This window comes from Opisthocomus hoazin, chromosome 3 (genome assembly GCF_030867145.1).
Source record: "Opisthocomus hoazin isolate bOpiHoa1 chromosome 3, bOpiHoa1.hap1, whole genome shotgun sequence".
In the NCBI taxonomy this organism is placed as follows: Eukaryota; Metazoa; Chordata; class Aves; order Opisthocomiformes; family Opisthocomidae; genus Opisthocomus; species Opisthocomus hoazin.
Genome location: NC_134416.1, coordinates 4,154,445 through 4,174,958, shown reverse-complemented (window position 1 = coordinate 4,174,958; position 20,514 = coordinate 4,154,445).

Sequence of the window (20,514 nt, the reverse complement as noted above, 5' to 3'; positions counted from 1 at the left end):
TTAGGAAGAAATGGTGACAGGAATCATATAGTGAACTGAGTGGAGAGTCTCTTGTGGCTGAATCAGGGGAAGGGAAGGGAAGGGAAGGGAAGGGAAGGGAAGGGAAGGGAAGGGAAGGGAAGGGAAGGGAAGGGAAGGGAAGGGAAGGGAAGGGAAGGGAAGGGAAGAGAAGAGAAGAGAAGAGAAGAGAAGAGAAGAGAAGAGAAGAGAAGAGAAGAGAAGAGAAGAGAAGAGAAGAGAAGAGAAGAGAAGAGAAGAGAAGAGAAGAGAAGAGAAGAGAAGAGAAGAGAAGAGAAGAGAAGAGAAGAGAAGAAGAGACAAAAAATAGATTAAAAGTATTCCTTGCCCCAGACATCAGGTTTCATCTTTAATAATATCCTCCCAGGCTGTGATTACCATCAAACTTTGGATAGGACTCTCTGAATTATTCAGGGCAATTTGTTCTGTAATCATATGCTTGTTAATAGTGTTGCTTGCGACGTTAATTCAAAAGAGTTCTGCTTCTCTGCCCTGGAGCTGTTGCCATCAAGGTTACAGATAGTCTCTGTGAAACAATCTGATTCTCAGCACTGTGCAGAAAACAGCAAGCTGCTCTTTAACTTGCTGTGCAGAAAAAGATCAATAGAGACCACATAACAAGAAATGGGCAAATGTCAAAAGACTCTTATCCCTTGTTCAGCAACGTTGGGTTATTTGCTGTATTGGATCATTATACATTTTAATTTGAATGGAAGAATCTTGGTTTGTGATCGAACAGACTGGAGTACAGCTTGGTTTAGTATCGGCCACACTGGCAAGGATGAAGGCTATGCTCTTGGATCTATCATTCATTGCAAATGTAACCCCTCTGTTATACCCTCTCAAATAGACTATATCATTCCCTCTTTACAGAGACAAGCAAAAGTTGACCCAAGGCTGGAGTCCAAGACTGATTCTTTGAACTTATTCCTTGCCCATCTTCAGGATTAGAATTGCGGTGAAATAGTTTCTAACAGGGAAAATTTATCAAAAGTATCCCATCATTTAGGGTGTATTTACCAGTTATGTGAGAAGGCGTTTCTGTCTGTGTCAGTAGGTCTTCGTCACCATCCTCACAAAATCCACAGGACATGTGAAGGAAGCATCACAAAGATTTCCAATCCTGGAAAAAAAAAGGCAAAATTTTTTCTGATCAGAGGCATATATCATAATTTAATGCTATTCACTTGAAGACTGGTAAAATACAGGGCCTTACAACAACCTCTTATTCACTGTTTACCCCACATTTTCTCCTGCTGCAATCCACCAATAGTTGACACAGCCAAGCTTATAAAGCCCTGCACGATACTTTGCAAATCTAAATTGTCAAGCCACACAGGGAGCAAGCCTCCCAGTGAAACGTCAGCATATTGAAATTACATTTATAATGGGTAGCATTCCAGCAGCAGCTTTCACATATCTGTTGTGCCTCACAGCAATAAGAGACAGTGAGGGAAGAAAAACCAGTAAAACAAACTGCGTCCATTTGAGATGAAGGTCAAGTGGGGCAGGTGACACTGAGTGGCATCTCCTAATCCAGTTTAACTTCCAGGCACTGTGGTTGTTATTGTTACTCTTACTATTTCACTATTTTTGTTACAGAAGTAGTTAAAAGTTCTACTTGAGATTAGAGAGACATTTTTTCTGAGGATGGTATGAATTCTTAACAAATGAGCTCTGATCCCAACAACTTAAAATGTAAGGAGATTAAGAAAGAAGCAGAGAAGGTGAAGGGATATCTCCCAAGCCACTGCATGACTCCAAGATATGAACAGTGCACTGTTATGAACACTCCTCCCACGCACATACATTAAAATAAATAATTTTAGTCTGATTGTTCATATTCAACTCATATTTAATGATGAAACAAAGGCAATGAAAAATAATGAAAACTTCTTTAGGAAAACATAGCATGCCATCGCATTGGTGAGCCTATCTGTTTTTTTTAAACTAAGTTTGTGTTCACTTCAAAGGAGAAGCATCCTTTCATAATGAAACATTTTTATTTTTCTGAAAAACTCCATTTATTTTTTCTGTTTCTCAAATACTGTCTAATGTGACACTCATAATTTCCACATTACAAACCACATCTCGTATGCTTCCAAACATTTTTTTAGTATCTTATGATATCTTTGGAACTCGGATGGCCTTTGATAAAAATTTCCATAGAAAACCTTTTTAATGCTTGACATAATTATCTTATACTTAAGAAGTCCCAAACAGAGCCTTGCCTTTGTAAAACTTTAACATCAAAAATAACAAATAAAGAATCTGCTGCTGCTTCAGGAAAGCAAAATCAGGCTGTGTGTTTGAGTTTTATAATAATCATAAATGTACAAATAAATAGAATAGTGTTGAACTGGATCAGACTTGTAGTCTCTAAATACATTAGAAATATTGTAAGGCACTATTCTTCATTTGAAGACACTCTGAGCTGTTAAATTAACTGGTTTGTTGCCCTGACATCAACAGATGGTCCTCGGTTATATTAAATATTGAATACTTTCACATAGGTGTTTACACTGTAGCTGATTTTAAAGGTGGTTTGCTAGCATGGGCAGAGTATGGAGGCCACCCACAGAGGAAGCAGTGGAGGTAGGGAGGGTCTACCATGCTGAGGTTTTTTTCCATCTTTTGAGAATCTGAAGGTATGTATTTTTTCTCTCCCTTCGTCTTTTTCTTGCTGTGGATTTGATGACCCCTTTTGTCCATGGCAGTGCAAAAAGCCACAATAAATGAATGGCTAGATAAACAGAAAAACGTTCTAACTTCCTAGTGTATAATATATGGAGCCTACACAAAAGAGGGTCAAACCTCAAACTAGTGTAATAATGGATAAAAATGCATTTATTCTCACTGAGAAACTGAGGATTCATTTTTATTATTATTTTCCTTGAAAAAAGAAATAAAAACAAAAAAAAAATCTAAAACCACCCCTAACTTCCACCCCAAGAAAAAAGCTTTGAAAACTCCACAGCTTTCGAAAAACCAAGTGGAAGAAGAAACAAGAAGCCTCTGCATTGTACCTGACAAGGGAAAAAGCAGGGGAAGAGCCTCTCTCTCTGTGCAGCAGTCATTTACAGCCTGAGACACTGGAAGAGGTAGCGAGATTCTGTTTAAAATGCCTGGTGTCTTACAGCTCCCCACATTTGCAAGCACCTTTTGAATTTGTTCGGTCTGTTCCCTGAGAAAGGAGTAGCGAAGGCTTATGTAGGTAAGGAGTAAAACCTACAAAGAGACAGGCATGGAGCACTGAATGCCTGTAGAAATTTTAGGGGGCTTTAGTCCTCCCTTCAGTATCTCATCATATATCCAGAACCAGTGCCGATTCATTCTGGTGAGGATGAATCAGGTCTTAGGATGTTACAGTTTCCTCCACAGTTGTACTGTGAACTATCCATCATTTTCTGGTCTCTAGACTATGACAGAGGAGCTTGGGTGTTGCTTTAAACTGGCTTTTTGCCACCAGTCCCTAAGTAGCTGGGTGCCAACTAGGCTAAGAAGCACAAGATATGGGGCTAGGGAAATTTATGCTCTTCCTGTGCATGTTCCTTCACTTTTCTTCCGTGCTATGAGTAGCTGCAACAGAAGTCTTAAAGCATCTCATGAAAAAAATCAAGACAGGGGAAAAATCTAACCCTTCTATACAAGGAATGAGGCTTATAACTAAAGGAATAAAATATATTGAAAGTGAGAGGCTGCATTGTTTAGCATGTTGCCCATTGAAAAATGCCATCCCATGGTTGCTCTTCTCAGTCTTTTGTCAAGGGGAGGTTCTCAAGGTTTTACCAAAGCCTCTGAGGAAACTCCCCAATTTAAAGATAAGAACGAATTTGCTGTGATTTTCATTGAAGACATCAGGAGGATGTGGCTATGCTTTGTCTAGACTTGTAACTGCCTGATTCATCCTTGTGCTTTATTCTGTCTGTTGTCAGTCGAGCTATGTCAGTAAGCGATATTTTAGTTCACTGACAAAACCATTTTTTTCATTGTTTCAAGGCCAACCTGTAACATTTTTCCCCAATAGAATAATTCTCAAAGAAACAGTCTATTCAATCAAATTAAATATTTCATTTTCAAAGGCATGTTTCTCATTCTTTTTTTTTTTTTTTCATATCATTATTACATTTAGTCAAACTTTGGGAAGCAGACTCACTGGGAAATAGAACATTTAACTTTATTTCTCCAGCAATATTGAAACAAAATGTTTCAACTTCTCCGAATTTCCAGTGTTTTTAATTTTTTTTCTGTTCCAGTGAAATAATATGATCACGAATTAAATGAACAAGCTTTCAGGGGTGGGGATCATAGAAATAATATCTTCAAAACAAGGTCCAGCTCCATAGAAGTATTCAGCAAGTAATTTATATTTATAAATCTGATTGTTATTAACTTCCATTAATTTTAATGGCTTATGCATTCAGATAGGAATTGTCAACTTAAATGTGTTTGAAATTCTCTGCCTTTGAACTTTGGCCCATGGGTCAGAAATAGTCTTGTCTTATTTTGGGGGAGGATTGTCTGCTACTGCCTCCAGCAGAACAAGGTCATCCAGGTCCTTTTTTCTGCTTTCCAAATAGTCATGTGTAACAGGGATTTTTCTCTGAAGGGCAGCTAGGAGAAATGCATGCAGACAGCAAAACATGTTTTATTCATGGCACTCCTCAACAGATGAGTTCCATTATCATGTATTTTAGCTGCCTTTAAAGCCAGTCCTACAGGCAGCAGAGTGAATTGCATTTTCCTCCACTCAGCCCATCAGTTACCTCAAAGCAAAAGAGGAGAGTGCGTGGATGGGATTTATCAGCAGGACTTTTTGGCTCAGGTACTTCTGATGAGGCTTGTCTGTGCAGGAAGGACATAAAGTACCATCTGTGATGGACTTGAATCTACATGTTGCACCAAGCAGGATTTTTTTTTCTCAGGTGCAACTGTGATTTTGTTTTTCAGTGAAAAGAAACAGGAAGAGATTTAGCATCTACAAATGATGCTGCGCAGTGAGACCATTGTCATCTGACCAGCTGCGTACCCAATTCTTTGAAAGCAGTTCATATCCCCACAGTCTGGAAAGGCAGATGCTCAAAACAACTTCCCTGGATTCTCTGCATCATTCTTATGCTGTTCTTTGTGTCCTTTGCAACAATTGGATGCAAGCTACAACTTTTGTCGGAAAACCTGTCATTATCAATTAGACGTAAACACCTCTGATTGATTACATAGTCACAGTTGAGTCTTCTTTGTCTTTCTCAGCCACAGAGACAACAGAAGAAATATTTGAATCCCATACAACTATTCAGTTATATCCTCAAGTCTTTGCTTTGATCAGTACCAGAATCCCTGTAACCCTAAAAGCTTCATAACTCAATACCAAGGTTGACCTCCATTTATTCAAATTGCTCAGCATTTCAGTCAGGCTTACTGATGGACAGTATTTCTTTTCTCACATGTACATCTTTACTTATATCTGATACTCAAATAAGTGATCTTTTCTTCCACAAATATATATACTACACTAGAATCCCATCTGTAGTACTCTGGAGAGGGCAAAAATTTTCTCCCTGGGACACTGAACCCACAACAATGCATAATGTTGTCTGAACTTGAGAGACATTTCTCTGGATCCTTGCACTAAAATAGATCATATTGTTTCTCTTTCCTTCTCCCATGTCATGGTTTAACCCCAATGGGCAACTGAGCCCCACACAGTTGCTTGCTCAGTTCCCTCTAGTGGGATGGGGGAGAGAATCAGGAAGGTAAAAGTGCAAAAATTTGTGGATTGACATAAAGACAGTTTAATAGGTAAAACAAAACCGTGCATGCAAGCAAAGAAAAAGAAGAAATTCATTCACTACTTCCCAGCGGCCAGCAGGTGTTCAGCCATCTCTAGGAAAGCAGGGCTCCATCACGTGTAGTGATCCCTTGGGAAGACAAAAAGCTATGACTCCGAACGTCCCCCCTTTCTTCTTTTTCCCCTAGCTTTTATTGCTAAGCATGATGTCATAGGGCATGGAATATCCCTTTGGTCAGTTGTCACCAGCCATTCCAGCTGTGTCGCACCACAATTTCTTGTGCACTCCCAGTCTAATCAGTGGTTGGGCAGTGTGAGAAGCAGAAGAGGCTTTGATATTGTGTAAGCACTACTCACCAATAACTAAAATATCCCTGTGTTTTAAACACTGTTTGCTTCATAAATCCAAAGCATAGCCCCATACAAGCTACTATGAAGAAATTTAACTGTATCCCAGCCAAACTAATACATCCCATCATCATACTTGATTAATGCCCAGATTTGTCCAATAATTACTTCCTAACAAACACATCAGGGAAGGATATTTGTCTGTATAAAACATTGATGGCAAAAGTGGATGAATTTCACAGGATGGTGATTTCTGAGAAAAAGCAGGTTACATTTTAAGAATTTGGTGTAATTAGTACAACCAAATATTAATCTGGTTAGAGAAGAAATGGTATTTGGTGACTTCGTCATCTGAGAAATAGGAGTTTCAGTACTTTGTGACAGTATTGAACATGTCATAAGCTTGCCACACAAAAAATGCCAAGGGATTGCAGAGGCAAAGGGGAAGAAAAGAATGAAGCATTGACACTTTCAGTGACAGTAATTAATGTGATTCTTTTCCAATTTATGGCACTTGAACTCCTGAAGGCTGAACCTAGATCCTACGAAAGCAAGACACAACAGAAGAAAGCACAGCCTAAAGGCCAATGGCAGTGACGGCAAATTAAAACCAGAAGACCTGAGGGTCAGAGAATAGGGTCTCTGTAAATAACTCAAGCCAAGGAGATGCCAAACATAGCTTAGATAGATTTTATTGCTCTTTCCAGCACACAGAATCGCAGAATGTTCGGGGTTGGAAGGGACCTCTATGGGTCATCTAGTCCAACCCCCGACATTCCTATTGCTGAAGTTTGCTTCCAGAAGCCTTAAGTTTCTGATTGCTCTCTCCGCTTTACTGAGAGACTTACCATTTCTCTCCACAAACTCATACACATTTCTTAACAGAGGCACAACGACATGCCATGCTTCTATTCTAAGCAATTAGTTGTTTTGAAGTCCCAGCAGTTTGAGACGATGCTCAGTGCAACAGTCTGGCCCAGGAATTTGTCCTGACTCGACTTCTCTGCTGCTAAAGGACAGTGAGTCCCTTTGCAAGGGTTGAGTCTGGTGTGACTGCACTGTCAGCTCCTGGTAAATTCAAATATATTTAAATGTATTAAACATCTGCTGAATTAGTTCTGGGAGGACTGTTCTGTTAGGCAAGCCCTCCTGCCCTTGAGAAGGAAATCACAAGATAGCTTACACTGTTTCTGACGTTGCGTGCAACGAGAGGCAACATTGCCCTCCAGAGAAAGCACAGAGGAGACCCAACACTATGATACAAAACGCTGACATCATATGTCCTAGGCAATATAATGAAGCCCTAACCTTGCAACACTTCTTCCCTTGTGACTGGAAACATATCCAATTAGACCCAGCTATGCACTCTGTTCTGTAAAGCGTACTCCTGAATTGAGAACCTTTGCTTGCCCCCAGCTCCAGGTGGAATGGAACTACGGAGGATATTATTTGCAAGGTGTTTCACTGCCTGGTAGAACCTAAAGGGCATTGGGTATATATTCAATGCTTCAGTTTTTTTAAACCTACAAGGCTACTATGTGGACTGCCAAGACACTGCTCTGAATTGCTGGCCTGATACTCCTGGAAGGCTAAAGAGTCATGCTGGATGATGTTGGATTTTCACAAGCTCCTTCTGTAGTTCATGAGACACCTAAGTTCTCATGAAAGTACTGTCCATTGACTTGCTAGAACAGCTGGCAGACAAGTGGTACTAGGGAAAGATTGCCCAGGCAGGACAGAGGAGAGGCAAAGTAGGCTGCACTGTGAGTATTTAGGGGAACATGCCAACAATAAAGGCAGGTATTTTGCATCTGTATCTTATAGCAGCAAAAGGATAGGTTGTGCAAGATGCAAAATTAACAGTTGTTTGAGTTTCCTGTACACACTAGGGTAGTAGCTTGCCAGCTGTTTCCAGCATTTGCACATTTTGTTAACAGCTGGCAATTAAATTTTTTTTAAAGAGTATTTCTAAAAATAAGTGGAGAAGCTAATATTCTTTTTCCTATAAAAGAGCTAATTTTAGGCTCCATTCAGGACAGCCTGTAAGTGCATATGAATATTCAGTTGGTACTGCTAGGTTATGTGCTTGCAAAATTCAGCTTCACATCTACTAAACACCAAAGAGGAACACCTGGAACTGATGACCCCAAACAATATCCTGCCCTGGCTGCTCCCAGGCTCATTACAGGAGACATCAGCTCATCAAAGGACCATCTCCCCACATACAGATGAGCTGAGAGGAAACAGAGCAGTGGAGGAGGCATCAGTGACACAGCCAGAGATGTGAGCCCCTGCTTGGGGATCCCCAGGGCTGTCCCAAGACAGCCTCAGACCCATGGGCCCAGGCGGCATTCACCAAGTTGGTCAATGGGACAGGGTCACCTCACAGACTAAGAGGGGTCACAGCCTTGACAGTATGCGAAACCTTGTGGGATTCTGAAAAAGAGCATCTGGGGATTCCACAAGGCTTATTATGGGATGTCTAGGGGAGAAAGCAGTGGCAGGGAAAGGAATAGATCTAGGTGATTTGGGAAGGAACAAGAACTGGAAAATAGAGTAGCAAGGGAATTGAAAGATGTATCTATGTTACTGCATGATTCACACTCAGTACGTGTGTGTGTGTTTGTCGTGTGCATGGAAATCCATACCAGCAACTGGTGTGACACTGTGGTCTCGAGACCTCATCTGTCCAGGTGCCAGGAACTGGGGGGACTGAGATCCAGGGTGTTGGATCCACACTCTACATATTCGTATATATTTAAATATAGATACACGTGAATATACATTTAAATAAATAAATGAATAAATAAATAAATATACTCCCTGTTAACAGGCCTTCATCCTGATCTACCAGAAGAAGGCTGTGAGTGAGAATGTGACTGTCTGTCTGTCCGGATCAGTGTGACCAGCCATCTATACATGGATTTATGAGTTGTGTACTTGTGCTCTGCATATGTTCCTACTGGGAATACATGCTCAGCTACACTACTGGCTGGACTTGGGGGCATGCCTCATCTCTTTTGGGCTATTGGATTTGGCAGCCCCTAAAAAGTACTTAGGGGGCCTCCCAGATTTCTTTCTAAAAGATTACATAGTCCATACTAGTGATCTGTCTCAATTTATTCAGTGCATTTTGCCTGTCATATCGTCAGTCTATTACAACCTTAAAAGAGAAAGCCGAAACTGACCGAGTATTTAAGATGTTTTAACATTGCTCAACAAACCAAGAAGTCATTCTTTTGCAAGTTCTGTTTTTTCACGTGTACCAGTAAAATGCTTGTCATTTTTTGTCAGAGCATGAAATTTTTGACTTATGTTTGGCCTCAGATCTACTATAATCCCCAGATCCTTTGCAGAAAAACTTCTGCTTTGCCAAGCATTCTCCAGCTTGCATTTTAGCAATTAGTTATATCAAAATTGAGGATATGTTCTGATCTAGAATAATATGTAGCCACATTTTTTCAGACCATTTCTCACATTTGTCAAGTCTTACCATGATGTCCCACAACATATTGATAGTTCTTCTCACACTTGTAATTAATAATCCTACTCTTAGTTCCACCACCCAGCATATTAACGGCAGCACTGAGCTCTACCCAGCACAGACTTCTCAAGAACCCTTCTTGATACAACCATCCACTTGTCAGTACAACTCTGTGATGCACTCTGGAAAGAAATTTTAGTCAGGTTTGCCTTCCCTTAGAGTAATTTTGTTTAGTTCACATTTCTCTATCTTACTGATGTGATTGTCATGTCATACAGTTACAAAGCTCCACCAAAGACAGTTATTGAAGGCTTCTCCCCCCTTCACAATGCTCCACAATGTTTCTTATCTTGCCATACAAGGAAACTACATTGGTTTGCTCTTGATAAATCCATCTCCTTGTCACCCTGTGTACTTAGACATTGTCTGCTCAATGTCTTGGATTTTGCTAAGGACAGAATCTTTTTTTCTTTCTTTCTTTTTTTTTTTTTTCTCCTTTATAAAGATAGGCTTTGTGCTTTTTTCTTTTCCATTCTCCTTTTCTTCCACAAGGTCTTGAAGGTCTGAGATATCATCAGCCAATGAAATAAATTACCTAGGATGAAGTTTAACACATCCAGTTGATTTGAAAAGAGTTTAACTTATTTTACTAGTCCTTACTCTTCTTTTCCTGTTATAATGTGCGAGTTTGTTTTATCATATTGGTATTTATTGGACTAGTGACTTCTCACAGTTGATTTTTTTTTGTGAAGACTGATAACACATAAGAAAGCAACATTCTAACTTTTCTGAGATTGTCTGCTGACAATTTTTCCATGCCACAGAGTGATTTGAGCCCACTGAGCACTTCCTTTATTCTTGTTCTTACTAACGGTGCACTCACAGAAGGTTTCCTTTTTCCCCATGATGTCTTTTGGTAAACAAGCTCATTTTATCTCTGGGCCTTTCACATTTTACTCACTCTATACTCCAGTTACAAGGAGTCAGATGGTCATATTGGTCTTATGATACCTTTTCTCTAATAGTTGTGTTTCATGAATCTTCTGACATAGCTAGATCATGTCTTTGCTGTTCTTTCTGCTGTGCCTAGTAATGTAGCCACAAGCTTACAGTGCCTCCCTTAATGACATCATATTACTTATAATTATTAGGTTGTTCATCCACGAATGGAACGATAGAATTCATCATGGAAATCTTTTACTAGCACTTTCTATTCTTATACTAGAGAATTAATATCAAGATACAGAGAGTGATAAAATGTTTCTGGTTAGGATACTTTGGCTGAAAAATGGTTAGTGCTCCTTGCAGAGTGACACATTTCAAGACTATTAAGTTTGCTCAGTGATGCTATCGTCCTCGTGGACCACATAAGAGGTATGAGACAGGCAGGAACATGCAAATATCTCTTTTGCCTGTGTTTGCACAGGAATTAATTAAATTCGTGGAGTGTCTTGATGGAAGGGAAAGTCTCTTCAGGGCTGAGCTAATAGGAAGATGGGATGTGATTTGTCTAATCACCTCCCTGAAGAATGAATTTCACTGAGGAGTGAATTTATTATCAAGGATCAGCAGCAGAATATAGATGCTTTTATTATCTGAGAGACTTGATGCTCAAAACTCCAGCCTTGAATCATAATATGACCCTCCAAGTACTACCTGTCTCTATCTTTGCCTTCAGTTACAAGGAAGGAAAAATGGTATCTGAGGGCTTATGTTTTGGAAAGATCTTTCCAGGATAGTACAATCCTTGGGATGCTGTTCCTTTTGGTATTCCTAATTTGTATAGCAAATAAAACCGTAAAATCCTAGGCCATGACCAGAGCTTTGAGGTGTTATAATGCTAAAATAAAAACAGTGAAGCCAGCTGTCAGGCAATCTGTAAGCTAGCCTTGATAAGATGCAACTAGCAATGAGATTTAAAAGTGTACAGAACACAAAAACAGCCAAATCAGGTGAGATCAAATAATCGTCTAATGTGGATGCTTAGAGGATGGCAAGTATGCAATGATATTTCCTCAAAAACCCCTCTCAAACTCCAGCAATTTGCCATTCATGGACTCCCTGAGCCGGAGCTCATATCTTTGTGTTTATTAGTCCTTGGTGAATTATGCTTATTACAGTAACTTGAGATATTATTATTTTTTCTACATTATTGTACTATTTTTAATGATAAATGTTCATGCTTTCTGACCCAGCAAAAGATGTTCTGTAAAACTATACAAATGACTATGTATCATGAAAAATAATGTCCATATAATAACTTCTGTCTTATTTCCTTTCTTAGCAGGACTTGGAGTAAGTCCATCATTCTATACGGAATGGTGTTCAGAAAGAGAGAGTGGTATGCTTCCAACTGATCTTTTTAGCATTTTCCTGTGGCACTCAGCACAGTAACACCCAATTCAGATTTTGTGATACTATTGTGCTAATAAATCATGACACACATCCCTTTCACTCCATCAGGGACTCTTGCAAAAACCAATCACAAAAGTAGATCAGAAAGCCATCTTTATTTTTTTCCCCCTGTAATCATTTGACAAAAGAGAACATTTCGGAATGATTCAAAATTGTTCTTAGAAACCTTATTTTGTCTGAGGAGAACCTGATGCATTTTCACATAAAATTGATTCTATTCCTAAGAAAAATGAAAAGTCAGTCTTTGTTCATGCAAAAAGTGTTGTCTATTTTCTGCTCTGCCACAAATGCCTCAGCTTATACAGGAAGGGAAAGCGTTTTTACTTTCTCTCCTGTGGTTGCACAGGGCCTGGAGTACTCAGAATTCCACGTCCTTTCCCAGAACACACTGCAAGATTGGAAAGGATAAAATACCCCCGAACACACAATGACACAGGTACATGCAATGAGCACAGCAAAATAGTTCGTTTTTATCTGAACTGCTCCCTATCAAACAGGTTTAAGAGCCCAAGTAAAGCTCTCCTGAACCCCACTAGCAATTGTGAATGAATAAAATCCAATAGCTGATTTAACTCCAATACTGTCACACAATTCGAGTTCATCCTGTTATAATTACCTTCCTGTCTTTGGGTTTTTTCAGTTCATATTCATTAGTTTATAGGAAAGAAGGACTGGTTTTTAGTATGATGTTTTGCACCAGTTCTGATCTCTGGATGTTTTTTGTTTTTAAAATGTTTTGGAGACGCTGTGCTCCAGTAGCTGTTCCCAAAGGACTGTATTCCTGATGCAGTTTTGAACAGCTATCACACTTCACAGCAAGTCAGGCTGAGAGGGTAGCATTCATGCCTTACTCTCTTGTGCAATTTTGTTTCTTTTGTTGAATTCTTCCCCTTTCCCTCAGCTCATTGCAAAATGGTTTGTTGTCACTTAAAGCAGTGAGCAGACAAACAAGAGTAAAAGAGGAGTGGATGAAGAAAACTGAAGAAAAGCAGAAAGGGAAGGAATTAAGAAGGACTTCGTGACAAGCAGTAAGTATCAGTCACCCTCCCTGGAGGTGTTCAAAAAATGTGTAGATACTGCACTTTGGGACATGGATTAGCAGGCATGGTGGTGTTGGGCTGACAGTTGGACTTGGTGATCTCAGAGGTCCTTCTGACCTTAATGATTCTATGATTCTGTGATTCTATGATTCTGAGACTGCATCTTGCCTCCTTAGACAAGGAGATGTCTTTCACAGAATCACAGAAATTTAGGGGTTGGAAGGGACCTCTGTGGGTCATCTAGTCCAACCCTCCTGACAAAGCAGGGTCACCTGGAGCAGGCTGCACAGGACCGTGTCCAGGCAGGTCTTGAATATCTCCAGAGAAGGAGACTCCACAGCCTCCTTGGGCAACCTGTTCCAGTGCTCCTTCACCCTCAAAGTGAAGAAGTTCTTCCTCATGTTCAGCTGGAGCTTCCTCTGCTTCAGTTTGTGCCCATTGCCCCTTGTTCTGTTGCTAGGCACCACTGAAAAGAGTCTGGCCCCATCTTCCTGACACCCAGGAGATCTTTCTTCATTCATAGAAAGGGTTGAAGATACCCACCACACAACATGCTCTTGAGTCTTAAAATGTGGATGACAAGGAACTAGATGATGGAAGGAGTGTACATTTACTTTCACCTTCTCACCAGCTTAGCACCATTCATTTTCTTGGGAATGTCCTCTTTCCCATACAGTGCTGCTTCTTCACTTTGGCATCGTTAGGCTGGGGAGGGAAGAGATTCTGTCGATCTAGACAGAGGTGCCTAATTTAGGGCTTGGATTAGGTGCTTCTGTGAGAGGCATTGCTCATCCTTTGCCCAGCTCACTGGTCAGAGCACTCTGACAAGAGCTGCTTAGCCAGAGGATGCTGAAGGCACTGCTCATCCTCCTACAGTCATCAGCTTATGTGGCCTGGGAGAAAGCTCACTGCCAAAGTGAAGTTGTGTGGTGGGTGGCTAAGAGCCTGTGTGGGGTGTCCAAGTCCCCTCTGTGGCAAGAAGCCAGGGCCTGCCTTGTGCTGGACACAGCTGGTCCCAGCTGGCTCCAATAGCCCCACCACAAGACATGTCTGAGCCCCTCAGCCAAGCTGGCAGTACTTCTGGGAAAACATATTTTAAAAAAGGGCAAAAACTCTGCATTGAACTATCAGAAGTCAGGAAAAAAAGTGTGAGGAAGAACCCTGCAAACAGCAAGGTCAGAGGAGGAGGAGGAGGAGAAGCTGCTGGGGTGGAGGGACAGGTTTCATCCACCTTAGCCATGGCCAGCTGCCAGCCGCCCACGCAGCTGCTCACTCACTCTCTGTCCTCAGCAGGTCAGGGAGGAAAATCAGATGATAAAGCTCTTGGTGAGAGATAAAGGCAGGGAGATCGCTTACTAATCATGATCACAGGCCAAACAGACCAGACTTGAGGAAAATTAATTTGTTCCCAGTTTGAACAGATTTGGATAGTGAGAAACAAAGATAAAAACACCCTCCTTTTACCACCCTCTTCCCACTCCCGCCTTCCCCCCCCCCCCCCCCCCCCCCGCCTCCTCCCCCCGCAGGGCGCAGGGCTGGGGGCTGCGGTCAGTCCCTCCCAGCCCCTCTCGGCCGCTCCTCCCTCCTCCCCCGGCTCCCTGCTCCAGCGCGGGCCCCGCCCCGGGCTGCAGCCCTTCAGGGCCAAGCTGCTCCCGCCCGAGCTCTCCCCGGCCGCAGCTCCTGCAGGAAATTTGCCCCGGCTGCGGCCTGGGGCCCTCCCCGGGCTGCGGGGGGGGGCTCTGCTCCAGCGGGCTCTCTCCAGGGCTGCCGGGGAGCCCTGCTGCCGGCCGGCAGCCCCTGCTGCCCTCCTCCTCCTCCTCCGGCCTCGGGCTGCCTCTGCTGCTGCTCCCTCCTGGGCTTCCTCCTCCTCTGCCTCGGCCGCCTTTGGCCCTTTCCCAGCCCTGCTCCCCCCCCCGGCCTTCCCCCAGCGCCCCTATCTTGGCTGAGGGGCTCAGCTGTGCCCTGCGGTGGGGCCGCTGGAGCCGGCTGGGACAGGCTGTGTCCAGCCCGGGGCAGCCCCGGCCTCTCCTCGCAGAGGCCCCGCTGCAGCCGCGCTGCCAGTGCCCGGGGAACGGGCACACAGTCCAAGTTGTCAAAACCTACATTGCACAGGTCTTGCAATAAAAGCAGCCACAGTGATCTGTGACTGACATTTCGCTGGCAGAGCACTGAGCGAGGAAAGACCAGAACCTGAATTTCACTCCCTACACCTGAATTCTTTCTAGTGTACACCCAGTATTAACTATATTAACTGTCAAGGCAAGCCAAAGTCAAAAGGAAGGCTTTATTAAGCAAAACGCATTAACTGCTCAGCTGCAGAGTCATCTGTCTCCAGACTACTGAAAGCAAAATGTATTCTAGTCTAGATTTGCTTCATATTGATTTGCATTGCAATTTTAACTTTGTATTTCTAAAACTTGTTTCACAGCATTGCTTCTGTGGGGATAAGCTATGACTGACAGAGTTAAACCGGTATAGATTTTGTATGCCAGCAGACTCTAAGCTGCCCACATTCCTCCCTCTAAGCCAGCAAACACAAACTGCCACACACTGTCAAGTCGAAACTAGGAAATGTCAAGAAAAAGGGTGTGAAGAAACACCTGATCTCTGTACCGTAACAAGTGTGGGATTGGTAGCCAGTGAAAGAGGAACAACAGAGATTGAACTCTGTCCTGTGGATCACCATTGGCTGTAATACGTATCTTAAGAATTAGGCTGGATTTCCATTGTCACAGATTGATCTGGGTGTTAAGAAGTGCATACCCTCAGCAAGTTTGCCAACGACACCAAGCTGTGTGGTGCGGTTGACACCCTGGAGGGAAGGGATGCCATCCAGAGGGACCTTGACAGGCTTGAGAGGTGGGCCTGTGCAAACCAGATTCAGCAAGGCCAGGTGCAGCCCTGAGAAGAACTTGGGGGTACTGGTGGATGAGAAGCTCAACCTGAACCAGCAATGTGCGCTTGCAGCCCAGAAAGCCAACCGTATCCTGGGCTGCATCAAGAGAAGCGTGACCAGCAGGGCGAGGGAGGGGATTCTGCTCCTTTACTCTGCTCTCATGAGACCCCACCTGGAGTACTGTGTCCAGCTCTGGAGCCCCCAGCATAGGAAGGACATGGATGTGTTGGAGCAGGTCCAGAGGAGGGCCACGAAGATGATCCGAGGGCTGGAGTACCTCTCCTATGAGGACAGGCTGAGAGAGTTGGGGCTGTTCAGCCTGGAGAAGAGAAGGCTGCGGGGTGACCTTACAGCAGCCTTCCAGTACCTGAAGGGGGCCTACAGGAAGGATGGAGAGGGACTTTATACAAGGGTGTGTAGTGATAGCACAAGGGGGAATGGCTGTAAACTAAAAGAGGGCAGATTTGGATTAGATATTAGGAAGAAATTCTTCACGATGAGGGTGCTGAAACACTGGAACAGGCTGCCCTTAGAATCTGTGGCTGCCCCCTCCCTGGAAGTGTTCAAGGGCCAGGTTGGATGGAGCTCTGAGCAACCTGGTCTAGTGGACGATGGCCCTGCTCATGCCAGGGGGATTGGAACTAGATGATCTTTAAGGTCCCTTCCAACCCTTACCATTCTATGATTCTATGATTCTAAGTGCAAAGTCCTGCACCTGGGTTGGGGCAATCCCAAGCTCAAATACAGGCTGGGAATAGAATGGATTGAAAGCAGCCCTGAGGAGAAGGACTTAGGGGGGTACTTGTTGATGAGAAACTCAATGTGACCCAGCAGTGTGTGCTCGCAGCGCAGAAGGCCAACCGTATCCTGGGCTGCATCAAAAGAAGCATGGCCAGCAGGGCAAGGGAGCTGACTCTGCCCCTCTACTCTGCTCTGGTGAGACCTCATCTGGAGTCCTGTGTTCAGCTCTGGAGGAAAGCCACCGACCTGTTCAAGGGGGTCCAGAGGAGGGCCGCAAAAATGTTCTGAGGGCTGGAACACCTGTCCTGTGAGGAAAGGCTAAGAAAGTTGGGGCTGTTCAACCTGGAGAAGAGGAGGCTTCGGGGAGACCTTAAAGCAGCCTTCCAGTATCTGAAGGGGGCCTACAAGAAAGCTGGAGAGGGACTTTTGACAAGCGCATGCAGTGATAGGACAAATATCAATAGCTTCAAGTTGAAAGATTAGATATAAGATTTACTATGAGGGTTGTGAGACACTGGAACAGGTTGCCTGGAGAAGTCATGGTTGCCACCTCCCTGGAAGTATTCAAGGCCAAGTCGTATGGGGCTTTGAGCAACCTGGTCTAGTAGGCGTCCCTGCCCATAGCAGGGGGTTTGGAACTGGATGATCTTTAAGATTCCTTCCAACCCAAACCATTCTATGATTCTATGATTCTATGATTCTATGATTCTATGAACAGAATTGTGTGTTGGTGGCATCTTTCAAAAGAAGACTTAACCATACTGGTGTCATGCTGGACTTACTAGAGAACGTACATTTACTCCACTGGTTCAAAGCACAGTTGGTTTGCATAGCTGCATCCTCTTCTCAGAGCTTTTTGTCAGTCCATCACACTCTTAAAGTATTCCCTTAAGTGTTGACATTATCATAGGCATGGGCTTTTGAAGAAGGAAGAATTCACTTTTAGTTGGAGCTGCAATTTGGGATGACCTCGTCTCCTCCCTCCTCAGGCAATTCATACACTCTGCACTACCTGCACTTCATGAGAACACCAAGTTAATTATTCAGGGAAAGCTGAGGCCTTTAAACTCAATTGATTTCTTGTGTCTGGCTCTTGATTGCGTCTGGTAAATTCATTCCTGTTTGATGGCATTAAGTATTTTGAATAATTAATATGGTAATTTATCTCAGACTGAGGAGTAAATGTTACCTTCTGCTAGGAGGAGTGTTGAGAGGGGAATATTCTTTAGGGCACTTTTCCCAATTCCTTTAATGTCAACATGGTACTTAATGTAAGTGCCTGTCTGATAGCTATTGCTTCTATGAGACTCCAGCACCAGAACAACTGGGACAAGCACTACATGCACATACGTTCATTCTTACAGTATGCTTTTAATTTACTGAAAAACAATCAAAAGTTCTAAGTGTCATCAAATATAGGGAAAAAATGTCTGATCCATCACAGTCTTCTCAAATCAATGGGAATTTTTTGTTTTCAGTTCTTCAGCAGTAGAACTGAACCCCAGGATCCAAATTCTGCTAAAAGCACTATTTTACAGTACACACTTGGAAACTTAATCCATTTTGGATTCAATAGATATAATAATGACTTGTGGACCATCCTGTCCAACCCAGAGGAAAGTAATCCGTTCCCTAATGCATCCCTGCTGGACTGCATCAAAAGAAGCATGGCCAGCAGGTCAAGGGAGGAGATTCTGCCCCTCTGCTCCATTCTGGTCAGACCCCACCTGCAGTCCTGCATCCAGCTCTGGAGCCTCAACACAGGAAAGACATGGAGCTGTTGGAGCGGGTCCAGAGGAGGCCACAGAAATGATCCGAGGGCTGGAACACCCTCTCCTATGAGGAAAGGCTGAGAGAGTTGGGGCTGTTCAGCCTAAAGAAGAGAGGGATTTGGGGACACCTCATACCAGCCTTCCAGTCCCTGAAGGGGGCCTACAAGAAAGCTGGAGAGGGACTTATGACAAGTGCATGTAGTGACAGAACAAGTGGTAATGGCTTCAAACTGAAATTGAGTAGATTTAGATTAGATAAGAGGAAGAAATTCTTTACTATCAGGGTGGTGAGGTACTCAAACAGGTTGCCCGGAGAAGTCATGAATGCCCTCTCCCTGGAAGTATTCAAGGCCAAGTTGGATGGGACTTTGAGCAACCTGGTCTAGTAGAAGGTGTCCCTGTCCATGGCAGGTGGGTTAGAACTCGATGATCTTTAAAGTCCATTCCAACCCAAACCATTCTATGATTCTATGATTGTATGGTTCTAATGGATATCAGCATTAGAGCATACTTGTCTTTCCTCATTATTTCCATTATAATGCATCTAATAATCAGAACCATTCTATACTTCTGGTTTTACTTCCTTTCTATCTCATTAGCTTCTTTTCTAGATTGGTATTTATATCCTTCAGGTACTCATATCATAATCCCCAGACCCTGAAGTAATCAGTAAACCAAACTGTTACACAAACCAGTCCAATATATGAAATTAAAATGACCCTTTCCTTAGCTTTACCTCTGATGTGAACCCTCTTCTGCCTTGTGAGGTTGTGTCAGTACTAAGCAGTCAGACACTGGAATAAAAATCGTAAGGGCATAGAGGAACTGCTAAATCATTTTTCATTAGAAAGATATGTTAAAGCATCAGGATAACAGACTGAAGTAACAAGTGTTGGTTATATACAAGAGAAAGCTTAACTCTTCAAAGTGTTTTCCATTTGTTTCATGACTTCCCTGTGTGGATTTGGCTTCTGTTAGAGGTTCTTTTTTTGTCTAAGCTGATCTCATCTTATTTTCACTTATTTTTACTGGCACTTGAGTCTATTTCTGATCCGTTTTCTTCAGGACTCTGTAATAGTTTTCGAAGGCAGAAATAAGAACTGAAGAGACCATTTATTCTTGCAAAACTATAGAGAAGGCGGTGATTTAATCTTCCATACTTATTGTATATGTTCTTCCAGACAGGGTTTGAGCCATATTATTTCTGAGGTTAGACAGCAATTCTTCATGACCATCTATAAAGCTTTGATGTCTGCCAGTGACAGTAGAGTCATTTCAGCCCCACAGCATGGCTTCAGTATAGCTAGATCTGGAATATAAGCTTCAACTAAATTGCCATCTTGTTGACCTGGAGCTAGCTATCTAAGGCTCAAAACTAGTGCAATTCTGGATTACAGGTAATGGTTCTAATTTATGTTTCTTTTGTCTTCAGTGGATTGTTAAAATCTTGCTATCTTCCAGCTCGTGCAAACTGCATTCTGTAACTACTCTTATCATCCGCAGGAGCCAGAGGGGTTTAATCAGTGACAAAAATACATAGCAGGTTTGGGCAGGTCTGAAGGCATCTGTGTCTCCAGATATCTTCCAGCATTGTTTTTTTTGCTACAGAATGCCCCTTTCTTTCCTGGGATGCCCATTTTTAGCTTCAGAGATGGATTCCATTGTATAAACAGTTGAGCTGTGAGGACACAGTCGTTTATTAGCTAAAATGTCCTGGGGCTCCTATTAGAAGACAGAAATTCTGAAAGACATTTATTTGGCTGTTTGCCCACGATTCAAAGTATTTAATATCTAGTGCTATCTTAAATAATTCATTAGCGCTCAATATGCCTAATACCTTTGTTGAGAGTGCCAATAAATGAGGTTAAATGGGATTCCTGCTGATTTCTTGTACTTTTGTTGGTTTAAACTATGATAAATATATGTTTTACCAGACATGAAAATAGCATTAGGGAACAAATGCCTTTTAGTCAGTGAAATGAGTGAGAGGCATTTTCCTCTCTCTATAACAG